The sequence below is a fragment of the Sminthopsis crassicaudata genome, chromosome 4 (assembly GCF_048593235.1).
Source record: "Sminthopsis crassicaudata isolate SCR6 chromosome 4, ASM4859323v1, whole genome shotgun sequence".
NCBI classification, from domain to species: Eukaryota; Metazoa; Chordata; class Mammalia; order Dasyuromorphia; family Dasyuridae; genus Sminthopsis; species Sminthopsis crassicaudata.
The window spans coordinates 440,536,417-440,543,865 of record NC_133620.1 but is presented as its reverse complement, the minus strand read 5'-3'; positions in this window follow the sequence as shown (position 1 = coordinate 440,543,865).

Genomic DNA, 7,449 nt, shown 5'->3' with positions numbered 1-7,449 from the left:
GTTACCTATAGGCTGGGAGGAAAATAGTCAATATTGACTGTTGACTATATCCAGAGATCTTGTCCTTTTCCCTCCATAGCAGCAGCCTTCCTTAATTCCATTATCCCTTCTCCAAGAAGTCCTGGAAAATGAAATAGGATGAAGTTTACCCCATACTGACCTAAATTTGGAACTTGCTTACAATGCTCTGAAGACATTGTCATTCTTTTTTACAGTCTGGCAAAATGGAAGGTCACATCACTAGTTACTGATTAGATTTGAGACTAGAAATTGCATCTTTTATGATCCCTGAAAGGGAAGATAGAAAGATACAAAGAACAAACTAGTCCTACCTCCTCCTCACTTGCGTAACAATTAATACATTAATCTTATAAGTAACATAAATAAGTATATGAGAATCCATGATCCTGTCTACTGGACCTGAACTTCAAGGAGGACAGAAAAAGAGAGAAATGTCTCATATAAATAAAAACATTCATTCCAGAAATTTTGTGTGTGTATGGAAGTGAGACAATGGAAATAGAGTGGGTGCCCATCAATTGGAAAATGGATGAACAAATTGGGTATATGACTGTGGTGAATTATTATTACACTATGAAAACCAATGAACTTGAAGAATTCAGAGGAACTTGGGAAGACATGAATTGATACGAAGAGAAGAAAGAACTGAAAGATACATAATCAATCAACGAGCACTTATTGAGAACTTACTATACAATGATCACTATAGTAATATAATAGCATATGCCAAATAATTGTTATGATTGATTTTGTTTGTGGTTAACAAATGATAAAACACATTTACTTTTTCTAAGTAGAGAGATAAGGAAAATCTGTAGAGTATTTTATATATATATATAGTCAGACTAATAAAATCCCCATTTAATAATTAGCTTTTTTTTTTAGACCTAGAGGAAATATAATGGCCTCAAAGGTTCATATAATTCTCCCATGATTCTGGTTTAAGGGAGTTTATTTTAGGTGAAAAGTTATGAGTTCAATTACAATCTCTCCAAGACCCCAGTTAGAAAAATTCTTAATATTTAGGCAGGAGTTGGACTCCCTGCCTATATTTACATTTATTTATTTCCCTAGTTAACCTGGTATCTTTGTTGTTGAGGCAAAAATCCAGGTTCCTGGAAACACTGGAGTTATGAAATAGCAGGTTGTATCTGCAGTGCCAGGCACAAGAAGAGAGAGCTGAGGAAAGAACAGACCTTTTCTTTTTCTTTTTTTTTTCCAAGTAGCTTTTAATTTTTATTATTTTTTTTGGTTATATAGTACATTCATTTTTTATATATTTCCTTATGAATCATGTTGGGAGAGAAAAATCAGAACAAAAGGGCAAAAATATGAGAGAGAAAAAACAAAGAAAAAGAAAAAAAGTGAGCATCACATGTGTTGATTTATACCCAGTCTCCATAGTTCTCTCTCTAGCTGCAGATGGAGTTTTCCCTCCAAAGTTTATTAGGATTGCTTTGGATCACCGAATCTCTGAGAAAAACCAAATCTGTCATAATTGATTATTGTGCAATCTTGCTCTTGCTGTGTACAATGTTTTCCTGGTTCTGCTTGTTTTGCTCAGCCTCAGTTTACATAAATCTTTCCAGGTCTTTCTAAAATCAGCCAGTTCATCATTTTTTAATAGAACAATAATATTCCATTACTTTCATATGCCATAACTTCTTCAGCTATTCCCCAATTGACGAACATCTTGTTATTTTCCAGTTCTTTGCCACCACAAAAAGAGCTGCTACAAACATTTTTGCACATTTCCCTCTTTTATGATTTCGTTGGGATACAGAAGCAGTAAGGGCACTAAGAGAAAACCTTTTCCTCAGTTCTTGAGTAGGTAGTACGCTGGTGGTGTCAGCCAGGATCTTACCGGTAAGATGCCAGTAGAGTGTAGGGTTGTCCTTTTTATCTCCCTTCTCTTTCACAGCTCAGTTCTGTCTTATTTCTCCCTTCACTGCAGCTTGATGGCTGCAGATTCTTGCCTTACCTCACAATCATCCTGTTCCTGCCTGTCTACTTCCAGACCCTCAAAATCTCTGGTTCTGAGATTGCTCCTCTCTCTTATACAAATTTCTTAGGGATCACCAGTGTCTTTGATTCAAGTTGTTGAACAAGCCTTCACTCAGCTCACACTCAGCTCTGATTGATTGATTCAATCAAATATATTCCTATCTATCAAAGGTAAAAAATTTTAAGGAGGTAAAATAATCAAGGGAACCCTTACTCTGGATTGCTGCTGTAGGTTGTTTTTGATTAACTGTTTTTCTTTATGGGAAGTGAGAATTCATTATGAGAGAAACATTTAGGAAAAAGATAAACGCAAATTTTTGTTGTTGTTTAATCATGTCTGACTCTTCATATCCCTGTTTGGGGTTTTCTTGACATTTGTCATTTCTTTCTCCTGCTCATTTTACAGATACTCTTATCACTTTGCCACTTAGCTCTCTCTTAGTGCAAATTTAAAAAGCATCAACAATAAGATTTCAGAGCTTAGCCCAGTGACTGGTACATAGTGGGTACTCAAAAATGTTTATTATTGATTGATTAATAAAATTTAGAAAACAATACAAAAATATATATTTTTAAAAGTTAGCCTACATTCTCTGTCTTAAATGAAAAGAAACCATAAAATGATTTCAACTATTCTTTTCTATCCATTTGACTTACATAAGTTATAACCCAGCATGAGATACAGTTTAATGTAGTGGAACTTGAGCTTAGGGCTAGTATTTGCATAATGGACTTCTTACTGCTAGAGAGAATGATTACTTTGTTCTGTGCTTGTATGAAGGGTAGAGTTGGCAAGAACTTGGAAAGAAGAGATATAAGAACCACTTCTAGGCTGGAGACTCTACTCTGAATCTAGAACTAAAAAGGATAAAGGGAAAAGACCAAACCCCAAGGATTATTTTTAAGAGCCATGTGGACTAAGAGGAAGCTTGGGTGGGGGGAGGATCACACCTGCTTACTACAAGATGATGGTATTGTGAGTCCAAAAGTCTTTCAAATCCAAATGCAGGAAAATCCAAAGTGGGCTCATTCAGGAAGTTTTAAAAATGCACTGTTCAGTTGTGTAGCCTGTGAAAAAAGGTTGTTCCCAAGCATATGTTAGACCAATTTAAAATATCCACACACGGCAGTTCTCCTCTCTGTTCCAGTGTTTCTTCCAGTATCTTCCAGGGGCTTGATGCCATTTTAGCCAATAGTTGTATACACCAAATCCCCTTTACATGAAGATTCACATTTTAGTTCAAACATTTATGAATGAATATGGTTGGATAATTTAACTTCTCTGGAACTCTGCTAGCTGTTCTATAAAAAGGGAATAATAATAACTTCCCCCATTCCCCACCTTCCCCATCCTCAGGAGGATTGTGAGATTCTGACTGCATAAACATAAGAAATATCAGTGATTTACATGGTCTCAGCAGCAAATAGGAACATGGAGTTGCTGCTCCAAGATCCCAGGTTCTCTACTTTCCCAGGTTCCAGAACTATCTGTTGCACTATCAGTCTCTGCAACTCTCAAAAAAAAAATTGAAATAGGGTGCTGCTCAAATACCACTAAGTAATAACACCTAAAGTGAACTTCTGATGATAAATGTAAGACCAATAGTACCAAGGGAGCAGATATATCTCAGCCACTATTTTATCTCTCTCAGTCCTTGTTTTCCCTTTCAAAGTTTGTGTCCAGTGAAGTCCATTCAGCCCTGTCCTCTCCATCCCTTCCCCAAGTTCCAAAGCTTTCTGGGAGATGCACAATTGTCTTTCATTCTGAAGAGGACCAAATGACATCACTTATATGAGGTAAAGATATAATGGGTCTGACTGGTTGATGAAACCAATGATAAGCTCAGAAGGCTCTACCACAGGTTGGGCACAAGTAGTCTGTATGAACATTTGCATTGGAGATGTCTCTAAATTTATGCATCTCATGTTTCTTTTGAGCTACTGCAATTCTGCTTTGCTCATAGAGCACAATGCCTTCTTTGATGGGAAGTATACTCCATGGAGAGAACACCTACAAGGAGGACTCCAGGTATATGTCTGTTATATGAAGAAAAGTTGGAGATCATCTAATTCAATCTCTTCATTTTACAGATGAGAAAACTGAGCCATGGTACAGAGGATAGAGTGCAAAAGATCTGAATTCACACTCTTGCTTTTCTACTTGTTCCCTGTGTGACCTAGAGCATTTCACTTAACTGCATTCAGCCTCAGTTTCCTCATCTGTAAAATGAGAGTTAGACCAGATGATCTCTAAAAACTTTCTAGCTCAAAATATCTGCTGTTATGAAGTCCTCTTAAGAAGTGAATTCACCTGTCCATGACTACACAGGTAGTAAAGGAGTAGAACAGATAGGTTTTGAATTCAAGACTTTTATCTACAAATAAGAGCTTTTTCCACTGCTTCTTCTGAACCTCAGTTTTCTCAACTGTGTAATGGGAATAAAAATATTTGTACTACCTACTTCACAGAATTGTTGTAAGAAAAAAAGTGCTTTGTAAGCCCCCTGAGTCTTATAGAAAAAGAAGCTATTATTCCAAGAAGACCTAGTACCTTTTTCCAAGGCATTAGGAATATGGTCAAACCAAATTAATTCAGAAAGTACTCATTTGGAATTGGAAATAATGTCTGCACTCTAGCTGGGCTGAAGTTTATCTTTGTAGTTTTTATGAAAAATGCAAAGCCAGCTGATAGTGTGAACAAAATTGCTAGAGAAGAATGTTTAACTCACATAAGGATATTGTTTTAAGTATTCTAGCCCCATGTTAGCATACATTTACTTTGCAAATAAAATGATGATGACAAAATGGTAACATAGTTTACATAACTTTAAGATTATAAATTCTCTGGTGTGAAACCTCAGTTGTCCCATCACATTTGAATTCCTACTTAAGGTCCTCCCACCTTCACTACACAGGCTTCATGTATAGAACTGGTAGCAAATAAAGTCTATTATTTGAGTATAAAGAAGGTTATTACCTATAGAGTGGTAGCTAATTTATTTTGATTATGGCAATTCATGAAACAAAGAAAAATTTCCAAAATGATGACACTCTATCCTGCCAATTATCTCTCACTTCCATGATAACAATGATGAAACGATGAATAATGTGGCAAAGGCTGCTAAGAATCACGAAGTTTTTAAGCTATCTATAAACATTTGCTTAACTGTTGTGCTCTCAGTGTGACATTTTTGTTGGATCATTGGCAAACTGACATACTGTTGGAAGAATAGAAGCGTAATACTAACAAACTGGAAGACAAAAAAGAATTATAATTAAAAGGAAGGATGCTTGACAGGTTCTCCTTAGAAAGGTATCAGAATCAATTTTATTATACTCTCCAAAGCAATAAATAGTGTTATTTCTTGGAATATTTGGTTATCTTGCATTGTAATCCTCAGTATGAATGTAAAAAACCAAACCCCACCATGAAGATAAGTGTGGTTTTTCGTCCTCAGTGGCTGCAGAAGATTTAGGGGAACAGTATGGTATACTGAAAAAGGGTGCTAAAACTGGTATCAGAGAGCCTGAGTTCAAATTCTCCTTCTGATTCTTGCTACATGTATGATGGGATAAATCACATGATCTCTTAGAGCCTCAGCTTCTACATCTTAAAAACAAAAGGGTTGGACTAGATGATTGCTAAAGTTCCTAAATTAGAGTCTTATTGTTTTTGTCTTTACAACATCTCTCTAATCTATCTCCTTTCTTCTTCCAAGGTAATCATTCCAGTTTAGGTCCCCATCATTTCTCACCTGGGCCACTTTGATAGTTTTCTAATTGATATCCTAGCCTCAAGTTTTTTTTTTTTTTACTCTTAAAGCCATCCCACACAACAGCCTATTAATATTGAATAAAAATACAGATCTGACCTTCTTGGTCTCCAGCTCAATAAATTCCAGTGGCTCTTGCCTCTAGAAGCAAATAGAAACTTCTCTGTCATCTTGAGTCCTTTATAACCTGGTTTCAGAATTATTACCTTTTTATTATTATCTTATTACTTTTTCAATCTTATTACACATTACTTAGCCTTTTTTTCATACAATGATTTAATTTTTGTAGACTATGTAGTGCTTTTACCAGCTACATTGTTATATAAAGAAGGAAGTAATGATGAAGCATTGAAAAAGAAAAATAACACTATAAAAGCTCACTCAACTGAAAAATCCTTAGGAAAATCTTCTACTTTTTGGTTTTCAGGATGTGGTGTAGGAAACGGACACATTAAAGTTTCTTTTACAAAAGAATTAGGTTCTGTCAGACAAAGTGTACAACTGGCTTCTTTATTCTTTACATTATTCTTTATTTCCTGGCTTACACTCATTTTTCATAGGCTTTAAAAATTGGGTTTGGTCCTCTGATATACAGAAGCAGTGTATCAAGGCCACAACAAATACAGAGACTGTTGGGTTCACTTAATTGGTAAGAAACTGGATCGATTATCTATCAAATATAGTAATAAGTATATCTGACAGTTTTTTGTTTTGTATCTGCTAGAGAGCAGCTTGGTTAAGAGTTTCTCAAGTATTATCTAATCTCTTTTCATTGTATTATAGGAATAACTCATTGTCCTTCTTTAAATATTTAATAAACAGATCCAGGGATATATTGAGTGTTCAAGGAAGGCTGACACTTTTGGTGTGAAGTCTGATAATCCCTTTTCAAAGCTGCTCATCCACTTTGGGTGTCTACCTGGCACTGAACTCTCACCTGAGGCTCCAAAAAGCTGTAGTATGGGCCACAGCTAGTTTTCACATAGGGCTTGCAAAGGGCAACAGCTATGCCAAAGGAGAAAAACAAGAAATGTTGCAAAAAAAAATTCCCAGGCTTTGGCGACAGATTGGATATTGGAAATGGGTTATAATTTGCATCACTGCAAGGAATAGCCATGTTATTGGGATTATAGGTCCACTGGCATATTTTGAATATCATATTCCCAACTCCCAGACCCGGATAAAAGTCCTGCTCTGATAGATAAAGGTGTTGTACAGCATCAATCCTAGGTTTTTGAAGGGTATATAAACTTCAAGAGATACTTGTCAACAAATTGACCTCAGGTTTATGATGGACACGATGTGAATACTGTCTACTAAGTTACAGAGAAGTTGTAATCCATGCCAGAAAACGGTTAAGTGCCTTCTTGGCCAAAATCACAGGTTTTTTGAAGAAAAAAGTGTTCATGTTCATCTGCCTGATGTAATGTCTTTGAGAAGTGATTAGTTTAAAGGGGAAAACATTAACTTTCAGCTCTAATAGTTCTCTGAGGCTATCACGATCTTTAAGTCGGCAGGTAGACTTGAGTCACACATGGGAGTTAAGTTCTTAAAGATTCATAGTCTATGAAATATTGGCTAAAAAGGGGGGATTTGCAAGAGTTGAATTATAGCAGCAACAGTGGGGAGGCAGGTTAGCGGGAGAAAATTT